This window comes from Halichoeres trimaculatus, unplaced genomic scaffold (assembly GCF_033239565.1).
Source record: "Halichoeres trimaculatus isolate MK-OKI-2021-1 unplaced genomic scaffold, fHalTri1.1 fHalTri1_scaffold_6, whole genome shotgun sequence".
In the NCBI taxonomy this organism is placed as follows: Eukaryota; Metazoa; Chordata; class Actinopteri; order Labriformes; family Labridae; genus Halichoeres; species Halichoeres trimaculatus.
The window spans coordinates 6,469,297-6,491,901 of NW_027437184.1; the positions used below are offsets into that span (position 1 = coordinate 6,469,297).

General features: G+C 39.4%; 1 protein-coding gene across 1 annotated transcript in view; it reads right to left on the reverse strand.

The window, feature by feature from the left end:
• Positions 1-13,427, reverse strand: part of fstl4 (follistatin-like 4) — a 314,099-nt gene extending 300,672 nt beyond the window's left edge. Inside the window, exon 1 of the mRNA XM_074672211.1 lies at positions 13,112-13,427. The gene's annotated coding sequence lies outside the window, so the exon portion shown is untranslated. The remainder of the gene's footprint in view (positions 1-13,111) is intronic.
• Positions 13,428-22,605: the final 9,178 nt, after the last annotated feature.

Genomic DNA, 22,605 nt, shown 5'->3' on the forward strand with positions numbered 1-22,605 from the left:
TTAAATTATTGATTTCTTAAGGTGAGCGTAAATAAGTTGTCCTTGACTTTTTCAGCTCGCCAAATGTGAACACTTCATTTTTTAACTCTTATTTAACCCTGAGTTTGGTTTTGCCTTGAGAAGATTGGTAATCAATGGCTTCCTTGAATGAAATTATAGTACATCCAAAAAGGCACTGGGGTCTGCTAAATGGGCTGGTGCAATGCTAATTCTTTCTTTAGCAATGGGTCTCAACTATGCAAAACCAACGAAACAGCCCTGAAATAAAGGAGCGAAAACTTGTAGAAGCAATTTGTCGAGTAAAAGAGACGCAATTAAAACTCTAACAGAAGGCATAAGCCACAAGGACACACACAAAGAGCAAAAAGCAGGGAAATAATGTGAGCAACAACAAGGCTGCCATTAAAGCAATTAAAATATGGAAGAGAAAAACATATGGCAGCAGTGATAGAAAAGTTAATGGATTCATTTGGCAGAGGAAAAAAACACACATGTGCCTTTTCAGATTGTGTTTAAAATGTAACCTTAAAGAGAAGAGAATGAGTCTGCCTCCCAGAGAAAGGAGCAGGGACCTTGGAGGGAACACAATGTAGGTTTGTGGTGCTTTCGTACAACCAGATACTTATCAACGGTGTTCCCTCAGAATTAATTATGGTCTGACAGTCTCTCTTTGCTGCTTTCTGGCTCTGAGGAGACAGAGCTTCAGGCTCTCCACTGACACCATCTGAAGACTGGAAAGGGAAAATATAAAAAGATACCTCTCTTTCTATCTTTTAGCTCTGTGTCCTCTCTACTGCTCTTATTCAGCACTGATATTGACTTGTGGCTTTTTCTTCATGAGGTTTCCATGACCAGATCACGCGTCCCTCGGGTGTCAAAGCCCACATCCCGCTTATCAGACGCACAAAAGCCTGAGAATTATTCAATCCAGAAATCCCCTGCAGGCAGTGTGATACAGCAGAAAGGATACTGTGGAGATCTGCTGCAACACAACAGGGTGGTCCGTCTTGCTAACAGGGCTGCGTGTGCTAATTATAGAGCAGGGGTGAAGTGTGAGTGTTCGACGCTGAATTGGTCGCAAACAGAAAACGACCATCCAAAGCATAAATGGCTCTTCAGAGGAAAATTTGGTTGCATCAAATCACTCCTGCTTGAAGAACCACTACAGCTCATAAACAGTCGTGAGCTTCTGTTTGGAGCCTGATCTGTGGCGGCATTAGCCAGAAATCAAAACATGTGAAGAGGCAAATGACTCATGTGTAATCACACATTCTGAATGATATCTTGACGCACAGTTGTCAGATACTTTCTTTCCTTTGTTGAGGTTTGGTAGTGCCAGCTTATAAAGAAAAAAGCAAAATATCTTTAAAGAATTGCACCAATTATCCCCATAAAATGAAGACGTCTGCTGTCGTCTTTCACTTCCTGTGTTTGGACTTGTATAAGCTACCTGCAGAGGTTTGTTTACAGCAGCGTGTGCTTTGTTGACAGGCCCTTACACTTAGTCTTATCAGTTTTTATATTTGCTCTTCTGCAGCTTGAAAGCTTCACATCCTCACAGAAACGTGATTTTTTTTTGTTCAGTCAACCCAAAGTAATATTGCATGAGGTAAACCAAGATAAGTAAACCCACAGGTAACCTTCCACATCTTTCTACATCTTTCTACATCAGCCTCTGTGAACTGCGACATGTGGAAAGACTGATGACATGAGCTGCAAGTGGGAAGTCGCACTGGAAGTGAGGATGACGACAGGATGCATCCTCTATTCCAGTGATTCCCAAGCTGAGGTATTTGATTTGAAAACAGCCTGATTACTTTTCTTTTTACTTTTCTCTTTTCTTTTTATAAGATTTGATTTTTGTGTTATTTTTTATGTCATATGCTTGAATATGAAGCTACATGGCGGTGCAACAGTTAGTGCTTCAACATTACAGCAAGAAGGCCTTGGTTTTGCCTGTGCACGTGAAGTGAAGGGATGTCCCAATTATCTGTAGGATAAAGAGAAAAGGCTACACATCCCTCGAAACGAAGACAAACCGAGACCTCACTTAAAACCGAGGAGTATGACAAATTTCCCATGATATCCAATCCTTTGCTACTTCACGTTAACTTTGGCCATGTTTTGAATTGTTGGTTGTATTTTGAGATTGCTTGTTATAACGATCTACCTAGTGTTGCTATAGCAACAGCTACAGATATAGCTAGTAATAGCTACACCCATGTCAGACCGGGGTGACGGGTAGGGATGGGTACCAAATCAGGTACTTTTATAGGTACTGACCAAATTCTGTCAAAAGTATCGAGTACCGATTCATGTCAAATCAAAAGGTACCATGTTTAGGAACCTAGATGCATCTTTGTGGCTGTGAGGGGGAATTTTCCATGGTGGACATGAACACAACATTTTAAGGTTACATACTGAAGATAAGTATGTTAAGTTGATTTTTTTAATATCTTATTATTAAACAAATTGATATTTTTTTTTACAACATATAGGGTTATGGGTTAACCCTAACCCTAACCTAAGCACAAAAAAGTATCGAAAATTGGTACTGTTGGGTATCGATACTGATTGCCAGGTACCGGGCATTGGTGCCGTATCGTTTCAAATGTGAAAAGTACCCACCCCTAGTAACGGGTTTTCAGTGGACGGACTTCACTGTGGTGGGCTGTTTCACGAGTGATTGGACAGATAAGCTGCATTCAGGAGCTGCATCAGCAACACAAGCTATGATAAGCTAACATTATGGCATTCAGAAGCTACAAAATAACATTCACTTTTCATGGCTTGGCTGTGTTGTTAAAGAATCAACAGTTTGGGCAAAATAACAGAAAATATATTGTTGTGTCTTCGGATTAAGAAGTTAGTGGGCCAAAAGGCAAATAAATAAAAATGTGTCCTCAACCTTTTCACCTGCAGGTCAAACAGTACATCCCCTCTGCCCTACCACTATCTGTAGCAGCTAATGCTAATGCTAACCTTAGTTCAATGAACTCCTCAAATGGAGTTACGATTTAATAAAAAGACAAAATGAGTCCTAAAAGACAGACCATGAATTTCACAACATATAAAGGAGTGTATGTGAGATTTTGCAGTTTTTCACCTCGCTCTTGAGCTCCCTGCTCGTCATCAATGAGCCCAACATGTTTGCGTTTCAAGTGCTGGATCATTGCAGTTGTACTGCCGTGCCATCTGAGATAATGTTATCTGTTTATTTATTTTTTTAACCCAGTGTGAAATACTCTCGAACTGTTTTTTTTTTTTTTTTTTTTCAAAGAACGGCTTCTCCAACTGGCCCGGTTTCTCCTCCACCACACTGATCTGTTTACATGTGACGCATACAGCCCATAGACTGCACATAGAGTGGATAGCGTGGCTCCACCATTTACCATTGTACAGATTTGAAGCCAAAATACCCCCGTCACAGGTGCAGCCATTAATAGCCGTTGTGCAGCCAGAGTCTGCGCAGTAGAGACTGTGAGGGAGCCGGGGGTGACAAAATTAAAAAAAAAACAAAAACTAATGAAAACACAACTTTTCAGAAAAAAGAGGACTTGAATACAAGACAGCCAAATGGTATCTTCAAATTGCCACAACAATCGGCCTTGAGAAACGTTTCTACCGGGTGTATTAACTTTTTAGAGTTTGACCACAGCCCATCTGAAATGACTGGAGAGACAGATTTTTTGACCTATACTGCTGCCAGCCACCAGGGGGAGCAGTTTTTGTGGCGACCTCACTTCAAGCTGAGCAAGATGACGTCCATTTTTTTACAGTCTATGATACAGCCATGCAGTCCAGGTAATCTACACTCCTGTCAAGTAGGTGGCATCTGGTAATGCATCTTCAGCTAGTTGCTAACCACTAAACTATCAGACAAAAAGGAAGACAGAAAATAAACTGAAGACAAACTAATACAGTTATGGCGCCGCACAGTGCATTGATTATGGAAAATCATTGTTGACGCTTTTACTAAACACTGCACTGCATAAAATAAAGCATTACTGTTCAGTTTTGACCTTGAGAGTGGTACAAAACCATTAAACTCAAAGTCTTGTCCACACCAGAGCTGATTTCTTACATTTCATGGTTTATTCTTGAAAAGTTTCTCAGATTTCTTCTCTTCTCCTTTTGACCAAACAACAAAGCAATCTCATTTAAAGAGAAGGTAATCGCCAGCTTGAAATTATGCTTTGAGCTTGATATGCTGAATGTTTTCTGTGAAGAGGACAAATTAGCCAACGATGAGTGAAGTAACTTTACATCCTTGTATCACAGCCTCTCAAACAACTCATCTTGCACAAGCAGCAGCAGTGGAGAGAAGCGACGAATAAAAGGGACAGGCAGATGGCTGACTAAACTCACTGCAGAAAAACAGTTACACTGGGTGACCTTTCCGTAACCCCTCTACGCGTTTCTGCCTCTCTGCTGACTCTTTCGTCAGTTTCCTCCATTCAGGCAGAGCAGGAAGAGAGCAGTGTTTGCTCAGAGCCATGCTCCTGATGCCCCGCGCTCGGCTGCTGCGTTCATGTGGGATGCAGCCGTAAAGGTCATTTTCAGAAGTTCAACATTAGTGATCAGAATTTCAAGTGAAGCGTGTTGCCAACATTTTGTGGCCCGGCGCTCTGCGGGGAGTACAGAGGAGTTATCGGGTGAGGAGACAGGCGCGGTGATGTGTCACCAGAATAAAAAGGACTCAGATTCTAACGCTGCGATTTAGTGTTCCTCCTCAATTTCAGTGTCACTCATATTAAGTGCTTCACATCGTCAAAGGCCTGATGTTAATCATGTCACAAATCTTCAGGTATGAGTGTGTGTGTGTGTGTGCTGGCGTGCCCTCGCTGAAACCCATGAGAAAGACTTCCATCACTTCAATTTCAAACTAATCTCATCAGCCACATCAGACTGAGCGTGTGCGGCCCATAAGAGTGTGACTCACCATCTGTAATGCTGCTTTTTTTTTTTTTTTTTACCTTTGTTTTTCAAGCACCACTAATTATGTTTCTTTGGAAAATTGTTTGCAAAGCCAAACAAATCGAAGTCACAAGGCGTGAAAAAAAAAAAGAGGGGGTAAGGAAGTGGGCTTGGTTCACCCGAGGGGACGGCTTTGTTGTGTGGAAATAAATCTCGCTTCTGATTAGATGAGCTCTGCATGGGGTTCAGGCGGTGTGATGCCAAGGGTTGAAATTGTTCACGAGCGGGGTTTTGTAATTGATATGAAACATTTAATTTATTCTGCTTAAGCGTAAAACAGAATTGTCATCCGGGGCTCTTTAGAAATTTGTCATTCACAGCCTGCAGCGTCTACCTTGAATTTATAAAACAGGTCAGGTCTAGTCAAGAGTTTGTATTTGGCAGAAAAACAACCATTGATGCAGCATGTATGACCTGAATACCCTTTCTGAAACTTTAAATATCCACAGTACTCAGACTCAGAGGCAGAAACAAATACATTTTTTTACGGGGGGAACACTTTCTCAACCTAAAGTTTTTTCTGCTTTGGCCAGACAGTGGCATTGTGGCAGAGAAATCATTTTTCTCTCACTAAAAAGGGCAGTTCACCACAAAATAGAAAATAAAAACACACACAAAACAAAAGTGTAGTGCTTTGTGTTGATTTATTCCATTAAAAATGATTTATGCAATACAATGGAGAAAAGTTAAATCTTACCCAGTGTTTTTGTCTTATTTTCAGGAGAAAATGTCTTTTTTATACTTAATATGAGCCACGTCCACCTGACCAGTCCAGAGAAGTTTCTTATTTCAAGTAATTTAAAGACAAATATTAGGTCTGAATTGCTTGTAACAAGTAAAAAATCTACTTTTGGGGTAAGAAAAATGTACTTGTATTAAAACCTTATTCTTATCTTGACAAGCACATTTTTCATACCCCACTAGCAGTTTTTTTTTTTATTAAAATTCGCTTGAAACTAGAGTAATGTCTTAAAGCAAGTAAGTTTTCTCTTCAGACCTCATTTTTGTCTTTAAATAACTTGAAACAAGACAAATTTCTGGACTTGTCAGGTGAATGTGGCTCATATGAAGTCTAAAAGGACATTTTTCACTAAAATAAGAGAAAAACACTTGATAAGATTTCACTTTTTTGCAGTGTAAAGAATGTCAACAAGACCTGCAGAAAGCAATGACACACAACTTCACTTCTATCAGAAACACAAGCATCAAAGTCATCAGCGACACCGGACTAAACATTCATGCAAGGAGCGGCAGCTACAGCAGCTTGGGAGCAGACCAAAGCAGTGTAACACAATTTCACAAAAGAAAAATGACTAAAGGTTTCCTAAATTTCGGAGTCAAGACCCTCTCAAATGCCAACTGGATCAGATCAGCCTTGTGTTGATGAAGCATAGTTTCGTGATGCTCTGTGAGGACATTTTCAAGATTGGAAAAATAATTTTCAAAGTGCTCCCTAGCTACTGTAGCTGCCTCTCATAGCACACTGCAAAATAACTGAAATCTTATCAAGTGTTTTCATCCTTTTTTAAGTTAAAAAAAAAGTCTTTTTAGACTTAGTATGAGCCACATTCAACTTATCAGTCCAGAAAAAATGTCTCGTTTTAAGTTGTTTCAAGACAAAAATGAGGTCTGAATTGCCTGTAACAAGTAAAAAAAATCTGCCAATGGAATAAGAGAAATTTGCTTTAAACTAGGATAATGTCAAGTAACTTTTCTCTTGTTTCAATGGAAGATTTTTTTTTACTTGTTACAAGCATTTCAGACCTCATTTTTGTCTTTAGATAACTTGAAATAAGACATTTTTCTGGACTGGTTCGCATTTTTTTTTTTTTTTTTTTTTTTTTTTTTTTTTGCAGTGCATGAATGTTTACTCCACTGTAACTGTTGACATCATTGCATGTTTCCAAAACGTCTTCACTTGTCCTTCTTTGTTCTGTATTTCTCTGGAAATACTTACTATTATTTATGTTTACTTGTAACTACAAATAAAAACTTCATTAGAGTATAACCACACTGCAAAAACTGAAATCTTATCAAGTGTTTTTGTCTTGTTTTAAGTATTTTTTTTCTTGTTACACTTTATATGAGCCACATTTAACTGGTCAGTCCAAAAAAATGTCCTCTTTTAGGTTATTCAAAGACAAAAATGAGGTTCAATAATATATAACAACATTCTGCCAATGAGACATGGAAAAAATTAGCTAGAAAATTAGCTTGAAACTAGAATAATGTCTTGATACAAGTAACTTTTCTCTTTTTCCATTGCCTTTTTTTTTACTTGTTACAAGCAATTCAGACTTCATTTTTTTCTTAGGATAACTTGAAATAAGACATTTTTTCTGGACTGGTCAGGTGAATGTGGCTCATATTAAGTCTAAACAGGCGTTTTCTACTAAAAACAAAACAACAACACTTGATAAGATTTCAGCTTTTTGCAGTGCATGGACTGTAGACTGTGTAAAGTAGCGTATAGCTCGATACCACCGAGTATCCCGTCTGTGGTTGGCCTCTGTTTGCATGTTTCCTTCATTTGTTGGTTTGATTGATTGAATTGCAGAGTTGACAAATCAAGATAGTAATAACAGAAGATGGTTACACCAATGAGAAAAATGAAACCCAAATATTAACAGCTTTAGGAACTATAAAATCACTCAGAGAGCGCAGACCTCCTCCAAGCATATTATGATTGTCACCAACACTTTAGTCCTACTTTAATGTTTTACTCCCTTTCAGCAGACTGTCTGCTACAATTTGGTGTTAGTTGCAGGTTTGTACAATAATTTGTTTTCTGAAAGTGTTAAAAATTTTGATGACCCAGTACATATTTAATATTCTGGATCTTAGTATCCAGAATATTGCCAAGATCTGGATTGTACTCTTACATCCGTCAGAAATTATGGTGGAGTTATAAACACATATGGTGAAAACAGCCCTATCTCACAATGATAAATAATCCTTTAAAATAATCCTGGATCCAGTCGGTGATCCAGATCAACTCCAAAATTTAATAACTTCTTCTTTATCCCATTTTTAACATTTCCTGAAAACTTTAGCCATGCAGCTGGGTTTAGTACTTATAATCTATGTGATCTGGCTGTTGCTCTGTGCCTACTTGATGTAAAGACGAACACCAACAGCGCTATCAGAAGAACATCTTAAAATTGGCTCAGGAAATAGTGTTTGTGCAGAAACAACAGCTGGAAGCAGCTAAATCCCCCTTCATCCTGCAGCCGTCCCAGCCTCTAACAGACCTAGCTGTAAATGCTGTGAAAAATAAGAAGAGCTCTGTTATCTGATTGCTGGATCTCTGCTTGGAAAACTCTCGAAAAGGTTCATGGGACTTAGACCTGCAGGACTACAGGAGAGCTCTCACATGTGGGATATCTGAATAGCGTGAGTTTCTTACCCTCACTTTGTATTCAAGCTGGGAAAAGCAGGTGCTGAATATTTTCCACCATCTATCTCCAGCACTCAGGCTTCTCTGTATTTCAGTGTTTAGTATCGGTGAGCTGCAGCAAAGTCAAGTGTGCAAGTGGGTAGAGAGATTGTGCTTTTACCGAAACGACCTGTTTTCAGCCTCTCCTGTCAGCGAGCGCTCAGCTAAAACGTCCCAGAGCGAGACACCAAACTCCTGTCTGACCTCTGACCTCCCACATTAGATTCCTTTAAAGAGTCTCATGCACCAAATTGTTAAACTGATTTCATCCCAAATGGAGTGTCAACCACTTAACGTGTTTGGTTTGGTGACTAAAAGACACTTCAATGAAACATCAGAGAAACTAAAAGTCTGAAAACAACAGCTGCTCATTGGAGAGGGGAATCTGACTACAGCTTATGTTTCACCAGCGTCACTCAGAAAGTCGATTACATGCTCATGTTGATGTGTGTAAATCCTCGTCTGCAGACGTGGTTAAACAGATAGCCTCTCTAAGAGCAGCCAATCATGCAGGACTTGAGGAAGCATGTGGAAACTCTTCTCCCAGCCTGGTTACACAACACAGGATTTATCACGACCCTTGAAATTTTTTGCTTCTTTATTCAACTTACATGCATGACCAGCTGCACACATGCACCGCTCAAAGCCAGATCTGGCTGTTGCAAGGTTTAAGTGCTAAGCAGCGAGGAAGCTCTTCAGCAGCCCGACCCATCTCTAATGAGCAGGATGTTACAGTGCTGCTCATGTGTGTGTGCAGACTTCAATGTGCCCACAGTGTGTGTGTTCAGTGTCAATCTGTAAGTGTGTGACTCATCCCACTATTAGGCTGTCTCTGAAGCCCAACAAGCAGCCGTAATCTGCTGGACACTGCGCTGTAATGGCTGTCGGCTAGACAGCTAATAAGTTATACAGCAGATTGCAAAGTGCAATAAGCCCGGCTGAGTCACTATTCTGGGCTGCATCATTATTTCTCAACCCGCTGACTGTGACCCGGGGGTGCTCGGCAGAACTGCTCTGACATGATGGGGCAACCAGAAAACCTGCAGGAGTCATTTAAGACGGCCTGGAAACGACCCCTTTACTACAGTATTTGGGTGCAGAGGAAATGTTACAGTTAACAGTGTTACTGTCACTCTGTTTTATGCTCCATGGGGGTCGATGAAGTCAATCCAAACAGAGCTAATCCAACCTAATCTGAATTTTGTGCTTCTCTGCGTCTTCCGTAACGACTCAAGTTGACTTTATTTTCACCCTTTCTGTCAGAAACAATGTTGTATTTGGTGTTAAAATGCTTGTTTTGGTGTCTGTTCACTCAAACTCAGCACTGACTGCACTGCAAAAACTGAAATCTTATCTAGTGTTTTTTGTCTTATTTTCAGTAAGAATTGTCTTTTTATGCTTGATTCTAAACCACATTCAACTGTTCATTCAAAAAATGTCTTGTTTCAACTTATCTAAAGACAAAAATAAGGTCAGAATAGCTTTTAACCAGTAAAAAAAAATCTGCCAATGAACCATGAAAAATTTGCTTGAAACTGGAGTCATGTTTTAATGCAAGTAACTTTCCATTGGCAGATTTTTCTGTACTTGTTTCAAGTAATTCAGACCTCATTTTTGTCTTTAAATAACTTGAAACAAGACATTTTTCTGGGCTGATCAGGTGAATGTGGCTCAAATCAAGTCAAAAAAGACATTTTCTACTAAAAATAAGACAAAAACCAGACGGTATAAAAAAAGCTTTGTACCAGCAGCCATCAGTGCTATTAACAAATGAGAGAAATTGCAACTTTACCTCACTAATTTATTTATTCCTTGTACTGTTTGTCTCATATTGTTTTTATGAATGGCACATATCTATCTTTTAGCTTGGTTTGATATATTTTAAGCCTTCTTTCACCAACTGATGTTTTAACTTATGTTGCTTTTTATCTGTAACACTTGGTAAGATTTCAGTTTTTCCAGTGTGGGACAGTGACAAACAAGGGTTGGTGTCAGAAATATGCTTTAAACTTGTTCAGACTTCATTTTAAATGTTTGTTTCAATCTGTAGTTTGCATTTCTGTTGGTGTCATTGTATTTTATATCACATTTCTATCAGTTTTAACCAATTAAAGAATCAGTCCCATTAATCTATCATTTTTTTCATCACTTTCAGAGAAGTTATGCAGGTGTACTGAAGAAATAAGTTATCTTTTATGATGTATCCTCTCAAATCTTATTTTAAAATGTCATTTTGAAACTTGATAATATAGGTTTTGCTGTACTAAAGCAGTCAGAATGCTAAAGACGTTAATGTTTTTTGTCTATTTTTTGGTCAGTTGGTTAAAGATCACCAGTTTAAGATCTTTTTTTAACAGTGTAGTAGAGTGAACAATCATATCCATAGCAACTTTTTTGCACAATATCAGATTTTAATGAGAAACATTTGTTTTATTAAGGAACATTTATCAGTTTTACCAACTGACCACGTCATTCACCCGACTAGACTAGTGTTTAAAGCTTATAAAGGGTGCTCATAAAGTCTCTTTACAATTTAATAAAAAATATTACAAAAACAAATTGTCACAAAATGAGGAGTAGATGCTTCTCCATATGGGCTCCATTAGAAGCATGAATCAGATCAAGATGTTACTCGATTTCTTGCAGCGTTGGCTGCAGCGTAGCCTCATCAATGGAAACAATGACAGCAGTGATTTTTTGCTTTAGGTCAGTGCACTGAGAAAACTGAACTCTTATCAAGTGTTTTTGTCTTATTTTCAGTAGAAAATATCTTTTTAGACTTAATATGAGCCACATTCATCTGACTAGTCCAAAAAATGTTTTATTTCAAGTTATTTAAAGACTAAATGAGGTCTGAATTTCTTGTAACAAGTAAGAATATCTGCCAATAAAGCACGAGAAAAGTTACTTGGTTTAAGACGTTCTAGTTTTAAGCAAATTTTCAAGCAAATACCTCAAATTTTTCAAATGACAAGTATTTCAGACCTCATTTTTGTCTTTAAACAACCTAAAACAAGACATTTTTCTCGACTGACTTATCAAATGTTATACATATCAACTATAACAAGACTATTTTTACTTAAAATAAGACAAAAACACTTGATAAGATTTCAGTTTTTGCAGTGTGATGTCCTGCATCTTTGTTCCATACACAATATCTTGTCTGGGTCTGCATATCAGATTTTGTTTTGGTAAACAAAGACACACATTGTGCCATTTCTTGAAGAGAAACCATTTTTAGGGGGTTCATCAAACAGTTCCTCTGTCACAAATACACAAATGCATGTGGCTACAAACAACTGAGTACACAGAACTGATCTGATTATGGTATCTCACCAGTCGCCTTTGCAAAATATATGTTTTTAAGTTGTAAAGAGACTTTACGGACAGCCTGTATGATGCTGTAAATTAAGAGTTCAGATGAGATCCAACAGTTCAAACACACCCCGCTGAGATCTGCTGCCTTTAGTATTCCCATCCAGGAGTGAGGGCAGGGATATTGATCCGGCTCTCTACATGTGCTTACATTTGCTGTATGCATGTGCCTGTGTGTTTGTGTGAGCCTCTACGTGCTTGAGTTGAGAGTCTGGAGGGCTGTTGGCCCAGCATAGAGCTGAAGGACTGAAGATTTACAACCAGTTTTTCATAGATAGCAGAGTGATGAATGGCCATAATTCTGCTGCTGGATGTTTGCTCCATATCTGGTTCCAGGTTGGGAGGATATCCAACAAAAACAAAACCCCCAGAAAGAGGCGGGAGAGTGGAGAAGAAGGGAGGTGGACGAGGCTGGAGCGTTTTCAGCACCACGGAGAGCTCCGCTGCAATCTATAAACGCTACATCACGGAAGCGTGCGCGCAGACCAATCCTCATTTCCCACTCCGCTGGCCGTCACGGAGGCTTTGCTGCCGCTGTGCCAGCGTCTCCACTGACACTGAGAGGATTCTCCCATGAGGGCGCGCTGAAGCAGCTCATTAGATACAATCAGACAAGAGAATCTCGTCTTGTTTAGGAATTTCTCCTCCCCTCATTCTTGAGAGTTTCTTTGCTTGTCAGTGGAAGATGTTTCATGTGGCACTGGTCGTTAGTCCTTCCCTGGAATGGTCTGCTTGCCAAGGAGGACGGGAGTAGTTGGGACCCGGAATGCGTGCCAGAGATCCCGGAGAGGGATGTGCGTGTCTCACCGTGCTATTATTCCTGACCCTCTCTTACGCTTGAACAAACCTGGCAGAGGTTTCCTGCTTCCACCTTTAATCAAACCCAACCCTGCTGTTTTTGGAGCCCCTACACTGTTATATATGAGCTCACCAAAGCTGGTATCTTGTCATATTGAATGATTAATCACACCCAGACAATAGGCACACACATAGCAGGCAGTGTGGTTAAACACTGTCACACACTGACATCGCCCTGTGTGCACTACAACGCTGCACCTCACACAAATCTTCCAGGCTGTAAATTCTGGAGCCATCTCCTTCTATAATTAATGCATTTCTCCTCAGCTACTCACAAACTAATTCAAAATTGAAGCACGCAACTGCCACCCTCTTCACAGTTTCCATTCACTCTCACTACCAATGCAAATAGTCACGGATAAAAGCAGCGTCATGCATCCAAAACAACCAAACTTGTGCACAGAATATTCAGAAATAGCCTTCAAGCGACACTGAAGCCCTCATTGCGCACAGCTCACACCTTACCTGTGGTACTCCAAGGCAGGAGGACAGAAAAGAAAAGGAAATTCGTGCAAAATGTGCCACAGATTTCCTCGCAGCGACGCGTCCAAACTGCGCTCCTTTAGTTCCACTCCTCTCCTCCTCCGCTCGGCTGGAAGGGTTCAGATGAATTAAAAAGCCGGTGTGTCAGTAGTTGTAGGTAATAGCGAGTCCCAACTCTCAGCAGCAGCAGCAGCAGCGGCAGTAGCAGCAGCTGTGGTGGTTTGCCATCCTCCGGCTGGTCCGGCTGGTTTCCTCTCCGCGCTCTGCTCCTGCTCTGCCCTATTTCAACTCCTCTCACTCCGCTCCGCTCCTGACGTCAGCCGCTGCGCGCCGAATGCGGGGAGGCTGCATCTGCAGATTCATCGCGCTGGAAAACGACACCTGTGTTTGCGTGTGCATCCGTGCATGTCTGGTAGTGTGAGTTTCTGGACATGAGGAATACGCAGCTTCAGAAGTCAGAGAAACATTTGCTTCAGCTCAGTTTCTTAGATTGAAATTCTTTCAATCTTTAATCCTCAATTTCAATTGAAACATCATTTTGGCTGAAATTTACGCATGGGTTTCTCAAGGTTTACAAATGCAAGGTTGAACCAAAGAAGGTGAAAAATGTCATTTAGTGAGACTTTAAACACAGATATCGATATATACGACAGTTTTACCTCTAGTTCTCAAAAATCAGCAGGAAGGTCTGTAAATGTGGCTCAAAATCAAACAGGAAAACATGATGACAGATGTAACGATGGGTTCACTCAGAGTGCGCACAGTCAGTGTTGTCAAAAGTTACATGTGTAATTTACCGTTTTACTTCATATTCTCTAACCTGAAGGCTCCTGACAAACACTCCTCTCCCTAATCAGCGAGGCACCCAACATATTCTCTCCCACCCTCTTAGCATGACATTAAAGCAGGGAGAGGTTTAACTGCGCATGGCATAATTAAGCCGACATACTGTATCTCCTAAAAGACACGAGAATGGTGGCGTCCACATCAAAATTGCATGTGGCACTAAAACATTTATACTCGATGTAACATTTATCAAGACAATGGAGAGAGAAAAAAGGAAGAGTGGAACAAATAAGAAGCTGGGGAAAGAAGGAGGGGAATAAAGGGGAAGAGGAGAAAAGTAAAGAAAGGAACTTTAGTCATGAAGTTGCAATATTTGATTCCTTGCAATGTAGGCCTCAAGCAAAGGAGGAAATAAATAAAGAAAGAGAAGGAAAAATATGACTTACATAAGAATTCTTTATAGATTTCAGTCCTGCAGAGGAGAGGATGGCTGATGGAAAAGGATCATGTTGCACAATGCGGCACAGTCTGAAGTTATGATGTGCCTTTTACATTTAGATAAATCGAATCCTCCTCCATCTATGACATGATCCCCTTGAAATAAATTGAACATTTTTCTCTTTTCAAATGAGAGGTGAGGTGTTGATGTGGGCTAAAATGAAGAGCAGGTACACTGTACAGCTGGCAAATAAAAACCTTTAAATGAAAGTAAGATATTCTAATTAAAATGAAGCGCAAATGCATTACATTTACAGAAATACTATTATGGATGTAAGACCCTGCCTTACATTAAGATGTTGCATTGGGGTAACATGGTACATGGACCACACAATGTGGAGCACGGACAGTCAGTCTGCGCCCTGGAGCACAGACAGCCGGTCAGCGCCATGGAGCACAGACATGCTGTGCCCCTTGTAAAGCAGGGTGTCACATCCCCAGCGTTTTCCCCCTACCCACGGTTACAAGCCCTGTCACAACGAAAAACTGACTTTGTTGTGAAATAATAGGAAATTAGGAAATTTAGGACACAAACTGATGGAGGACAAAGTTACCAGTGACACATTAGAGCAAAATGTTTCCAGGAAAGGAGCAGTGTGTTCTGTTTGGAGGTTAACAAGCTAGACATTAAGTGACAGATTATACTTTTCATTTTACATAAATCTTACTGTAATTTAAGAGAGTAGAGACGATAAAACTGATTTTTTTTCCATTAAAAATGACAAACATAGTATGTCATTATTGACATAATACTATTAAGAAATCCAGGATGTTACTGTACAGATAATTTCTGTTATTTTATAAGTTTATTTTTTTTTTTACTTTTTTTGACACATAAATAAATAACTAAATAAATAAATAAATAAATAAAAACAGAAAAAATATTTTAACATTCAGGGCTATTAACTATGAAGCTAGGATTTATTTTACAGTGAAGCTGACTGAACATGTCCATGGTCAGGTTTGTAAAAGCCTCAAAATTTCTTGCTACAATAAAAGAGAAATTAACAAGTAAAACAAAATTTGCCAATGGAACAAGAGAGAAGTTACTTGTCTTGAGTCCATGATCCATTGACAGATTTTTTTCTTTTTTACCTGTTATAAGCAATTCAGACCTCATTTTTTTCTTCAAATAACTTGAAACAAGACATTTTTTTCTGGACTGATCAGTTAAATGTGGCTCATATTAAGTATAAATAGACAATTTTTACTTAAAACAAGACACAAACACTTGATAAGATTTCATTTTTTCCAGTGTAGCAACCTAAAGGAGACTGAAACAGAAAGCAGACACCTTTATTCCCTCCAAACTACTTGCATGATCTTTCACTAAAATGCACCTACCATAAGCTTAATCCTTAACTAAAGCAAACTGTTACCATTTCAATCAGAGGAGATCGGTTAAAGAATAAAATGTCGTTCATCACAGTAAACGTAATAACATGTGACAGGAGGTCTTTGGTGTTTGGGCTCTATGGAGAGATTTTCAGATTGTAGAAAGTCTGGTCTGAGCAGCAGCATTAAAATCCTCCCACAGAGTCTGGAAACTGGTGGCGGTGGCTCATGACTTGCCAAGACCTGATGGATGATGAATGAAGACTGATGATTCTGCATAGACCAGGCGTAAGATAGGGAGGTGGAGGGGTGGGCAGGAGCCGAGTGATAGGCTGACGATGAGGGTGTGTCTGTGTGCTATTGGATGAAGAAACTATAGATGCAACAGCTGATTGACCAATCGCTGCCCCAAACAATGACAGCTGGAAAAAGTCAGTGTTAACGCCATGCATTGTGGGAAACAGTATGCCAGGTAGACTGGTCCGTTGCATACTGAGAAATGTTTCTGGATCGGGAGGACATCCGGAGATTTTTGGCATTCTTCAGATTCTGCAAGTATTTCACACACTGACTACTACAGACTGAATTTCAGCCTAAATAGTAGGCACTAATGGTGAAGTAGGTGGTTTGGAAAACTCCGGCTAAAGTGAAGATTTTGGAAAACTCTGGTTTCATGGTTTCGTGTAGATGCTGGAAACAGAGTTTTTGGTTCTGAAACGTCACAGTTGAGTAACGAGGGTTCATCCTGATTGGATGGCACAGGTTTTGCGTCCAAACAACACCCCAAAATATGGGTTTGGCATGCTTCAAAACACACTTAGTGGCAGATTTTCCCGCTGCGTGACTGAAATCTGAAATCTTATCAAGTATTTTTGACTTGTTTTCAATAAAAATTGTCTTGTTATACTCAATATGAGTTACGTTCAGCTTTTCATTCCAGAAAAATGTCTTGTTTCAAGTTATTTAAAGACAAAAAATGAGGTCTAAATTGCTTGTAACAAGTGAAAAAATCTGCCAATAGAACAAGAAAAAAAATTCTCAAAATTTGCTAGAAACTAGAATAATATCTTAAAGGTCCCATATTCTGCTCCTTTTCTGCAGTTTAATATAGATCATTGATGTCTTCATGAAATGGTAGTAACATGTTTTGGTCCAAAAAGCCAATAAATCAAGCACAGCAGCATTGTTTCCAGGCTCTCATAGCCCCTCTGTTCAGAACGCTCTGATTTAGTGGGCGTGGCCGTCATATGTAAATGAGCCACCGCTGATACCGCCCCGCTCTTCAGCGTCACTGAAAGCAGCGCCACGAGGTCCGGTTGCACCATGTTTAGAAAACAGCGAAGCTGGTTTACCCGAACATTACAGGCTAAAACAACAGGCTAACTGCAGCTAAAGTTAGCATCCTGAAGCTAACACAGAGACAGGGGGGACACTGAGGAAAAGCTCCTACATCTGCTCCACAGCACACAGCATTTAAAAAAATCACATTTCCAGGGTCCCAGGTTTGTTGGTGGATGGTTGGTAATGCGCCTGGATTCAGGACCAGTCTATTCTCTAGCCCTCTGTTGTACTGTCCAAAGTTGGAAAAGCAGTCGGCTGTGAAGTGACTAGCACACACATGCACAGTTTTACTGAGTGTAGCTGGAACATTTCCTGATAAATGAACTCTAGACACTTAGACTTGTCTTCTTCTGAGATGGGAAGCTTGTGCATGGAACTATGTGGCTGTTTACAGCCAAAAACAGAGCAGTGATGGCTCTTCAGCTTTGGCCGGGGTGGGGGTTTGGGGTAGCTGCTCCGGTGGACCAATCAGGTCAGACTTCCTCCTGATTGGTCAAAAAAGGGAATCACTGACGTGGGCAAATCCCCAAAATCCAAACAGCTCGTTTTAGGTCAGGATTTTACATTCACAAGCTCTACTAAGTACAGGTTTTGTCATTAAATGTCACATTTTGTGGGCTGGGAGGAAAGCCAAAGACCCATAAATTTCACTAAAAGACTGAATAAAGTGATTTTTGCATAATATGGGACCTTTAATACAATTAACTTTTCTCTTGTTCCACTTCCAGATTTTTTTTTTACATGCTACAATCAATTCAGACCTGTTTTTTTGTCTTTAAATAACTTGAAATAAGAAATTTTTCTGGACTGATCAGTTAAATGTGGCTCATATTAAGTCTAAAAAGACATTTCCTACTGAAAATAAGACAAAAACACTTGTGAAGATTTCAGTTTTTTCCAGTGCATCAGCAGCTTGTCTGACATGATTACATTATGGACTTATTTAGTTGGAGAAACATGCAGGTGTTGAAGTTGCTACCCATACTCCTGCCTTAAAGACTTATCTGGAAAAAAAGACTCATAGCATTAACCTCATATATTTTTTCATCCATGTGGAGCTCTGTAATTTCACTCTGCGATGGATTGTTGAGCGGTACATCCACTGAGAACTTAATAAGGTCAATCAAATTCAAGAGATGAGCTCGTATCTCTCAGTGCACTGTACATATTTTCAAACCCATGTTAAATAACTGCCCCTGGTGCCTTGACAGAGCATATTCTTTAATGTTTCAGCAAGTCAGAGGTTGTTTGAATATTTCCTTACAATGGTGAGGACTGTTTGCTTATCAGCATCAGTCTCCTACTATTCAATGAAGCAATGAAAGGAATGATGTAGACATAATTCTGTTCATCCTGGAGTGTCGGTTTCTACAGTGCTGATAAATACAAGTCATGATAAGAGAGACCACTCAGAACAAGGTCAGGATTCATGTTTTCTCTCTTTCTTTTATGAATTAAAAAGAGGTTTGAGAATGTACATTACTTCCGTTGTGAGCCTTTTCAATAAACTATCAGATTGATTTTCCTCCTAAACTTCAGTGGGAGTGTTACAGAGCCATAAAAGAGGAATGTGTGTGTGGTTCATTTGGTTTTAAGTCTATCTTTTCACCACAGAAGAGTAACAAAAATGTAACAGAGATGAGGAATGAAATGGAGTTGAAGAATGCGAGATTCAGACTTTTGATGCCAAGAAAGAACAATGACAAGCTGGCAGTTTTAGAAACACTGAAGTTGATAAAGGAATGAGTAAAAAAACATTCAGCACATCCCCCCCCCCCCCCACACACACATATTATTACATAACATCATTATGTTGCTTTTTATGTGAATTTCACTGAAACTGTATGTATAAACCAATTTTAGCATGATCTGTGTCGTTGGTCAAAGATTGGGTTCACGCTGATCTTTTGGAGCATACTTTGGTCATAATGATAAAATGATCACTTCTCATACCTATTGGGTCAAGAGGATCCTTCTTTTCTGAGACACTTTCTGAGCTTTTTTCATTTTAATTGATAAGATAACCAAGAAGGGTGATGAACTATTGTGTTAAAACAGTGGAGGATGGTGTGCAGTGAGGAGATAAGATGAGAAAGTTTGCATCACAATTCTGGTGGAATATTTCATGGCCTTGATTTAACATCATTACCCAGCAGAGGTGGGAAACAGCAACTGGTTCCTTCTCAGAGCTGGTTTCAATGGATTATTTCCATTGGAATTCTACGCTCCCAATGTTATTAGTTTTTCTTAAGAATTCTTTCATTTCTCAGCACAATGTTGTGCAGACCTCCTTCAGCCACAGGGGCAACAAGGAGAGGAAGAAACAGTCTCATACTTGGCTCCATTTCACTAAAAGAGATGAAAATACCATGTGTAGTCAGTGCAACGCTGTCATCTTGTGTGATGGTGCAAATACCTCAGACGTGCTGAAGCATTTGTCCTCTTAGCACGGCATTAGATTCCAGGAGTGTTGAGTGTTCGACTATCTCCGTATGAGTGCTAACGTTGCTAGCCAAAGAAGCTCTACTGTTAGAGCTAACCTTTACCCCTTGGACACTTGTCGCCTGACTGCCGACTTGAGAAGACCAGGACTGATAGATTTAGTGCTTTCAGCCGTCAGGGGAATATAAGGCCGAGACCGAACGCTAATTTTTTGGTTTTGACCGTGTGCCATCATTGCGTCCAAGGTTATAATAGTTTTGGATTTGTCATTATAGTTTAGTTTAGTTTTAGTTAGTTTTGACATTTTTTTCCATTACAGTTTAGTTTTAATTAGTTTTAGAGCGGGCATTCTAGTTTTTATTTAGTTTTGATTTTTGCAACAAGGCTTAGTTTTAGTTTAGTTTTAGTTTTTCATGCCTTATTAACCAGGTGAAGGATTCAAAAAAGGTCAGAGTAAATATTTTGTCATACTGTTTATTTTCAAGTCCATCATAGTGCTCACTGCTCAGTCAATGCTGATACTGAACTGTTGGCTGCTGCCTTAAACACATGAAAATACTATAAACTTAGTATAAAAAATATAAGCATCAATTATATAAAATAATGTTGACATGAATTACATAAAAATAATATTAACATAAATTATCAAAAAAACAATATAATATGAGCTTCAGTAAATAAAGACTTGGACTCTGTAACAATTAAACTATTACAGATGCTCCAATTCATTGCTCCACTACGTTTCATCGCAGCACAGCGCACAGCCAGTCAGTACAGTAAACAAGCTCGTCCATATACGCAGCTATGATGGTGCCGTACGGCGCTGACAACTGCTGAAAACTGTCGCAAAAATTGGTTGGGAAAATGTGTCGGGTTAATTTAAATCCTAAAGGCTATTAATTTTGTCAAAAACTATAACTAAGGGAATTTTGTCTATCATTTTAGTCAGTTTCAGTTAGTTTTGTGAACACAAGATTCAGTTTTAGTTTACTTATCGTTTTTGTTTTCTTTTCTAGTTTTTATTAGTTTGAGTTAACTGCAATGTATTTTGCATTTTTGTTTTCGTTTTTAGTTTCGTTTTAGTTAACTATTACAACCTTGATTGCATCAACTTCATTTACTCACTTTGAATAAAGTGTTGGACTGAAGCTGCCGGATCTCTCCTCTCCTCATTGAACTCCATGTCTTCTTCAAGCCAGCACCAGGACTTTAGACTACAAAGTTAGAACGCAGTCAGTCAGGGAGACCCGACGTGATCCTCCTTGAAGAGAAGATATGTCACTGTGACCTCTGACAAAGACAGCAAAGTCCAAGCATTTGGCACACTGTCACCCTGTGAGAAGAACGCAGTTTTTGACTGATTAAGCTGAGCTACGCACAATAGTTTTCTTTTTCATGCATTTTAGATAATGGAGGTGTTGATGACACAGATTGCTCTCAGGCAGCAGTCTCCTCGACTTCAGCTTCAAGTCAATTTAAAGTTAGGTAAAGAATAAAATGGTAGCTTGTGGTGCAAAAACTGTGTAAAACCACTTCTTCCCCCCACTCAAAAAACTGCTCAGGAATCATTAGGAGAATTCATAAGGAATTGAATTGATAAACAGGATTGACAATGGCATTGATAAAATCTTATCAATTCCCATCCCTATCACTCAGGAACATACAGGCATTTTAATGAGTGGTAACATGTCCATCTTGTTGTATATTTGAGTCAAACATGACAGTAATTTGATCCAAGATTAAGGTGTGACGCTGCTTAAAAAGCTAACACATTTTATTTTTTAAACTGCTATTTTGTCCCTTTCAGGACACCATAGCTGAAACTCGGAGTCTTCCTGCTTCCAGCTGCAGTTACAATAGAAAATGAGAGCATCCCTGTGCTTTTTCACTTTAAGTTAGAATATATTTTTTGAATTTATTCACTTCAGAGCCACACAATTTCATTTTTTTCTGTATGGTACTCCCCTTTTTGTCTCAGAACTTAGACTCTTTGGTTTGGATGAGTCTGCCCTCCAAACAAGGGGCAACGTCTGGTTCCCTTGAGGCTGGCTCCAGAAAGACCAGAAACCATAAACACACCAAGTCACAACAACAGACTTGTATGGGGTTTGCTGCCTAGTCTGAATTTTTCATTTTTCACGCTGTACGGGGGGTGAATTTTTTTTCCACCTCAGTGCTTTTGAAGATATTAAGATCACAAGTTTGTCCAATCAGGGCGCAGTTCACATGACTGACGGATCTGGCAACTTGTAACTGTTAATTAGGAGGCTCAAAGCCCGATTCCAATATGGCCGCTGCCGACGTTTGCCTTCATAACTCTGTATCAAGAACAGATGGGTGATGTCACAGAAAACACGCACACTTCAGATAGTTTTTGTTTCTCAATCAAAACACTGGTTATGTAGACTTCATTTTGTTGATGTGGACTCAAAAACAGTTTCAAATGCAAAAAGAAAAAAAAAAAAAAAAAAAAGGAAAAATTTGGGGTACAAGTTTGGGCTCCTGAAAAATAGCTTTTTAAAAAATAAAAAGGATGCCAAAAATTTTAATAAGGTGATTGTGTATCAACATCCAGTGGTTTATTGCAAATCTAAACATAGTCATTGAATTACCCGAAGATGGCAACATTTGCAGAAATGCACAATTAAAAACTCAAGGGGTTGGTTGAGACAAGCAGCATCAGATCTTCTAGTTTGTACTTTTTATTTTGTAAAAATATATCTTTATTAAGCAATCCCACATTTGTATGTCTCCTCTGGTATATGTCTCTAATCTTTTTCAGAAAACCAACAACTTTTTCCTGACACTTTTATTCTGTCTCCTGAAGTAGCCGTGACAGTCCAAGCACAAGGGTCTGTTCTGTCCAGGCACTCAGCCTTTAAAGGCCTAAATGTTACTTTCCAATCAGCTTTCAGGGAGGGTTGTTTCCTTTTTTCACAAAAAGAACAGTTGGTAAAAGTGTTCAGAAAAGAGAAAGAAGTGACACTCTTCCATGTTTTCCCATAACGTCAGCTTTGGCTGAGAACTACATCACCTCTCATGAGAGGAAACACAGCAAGGCCGATGGTCCCAGA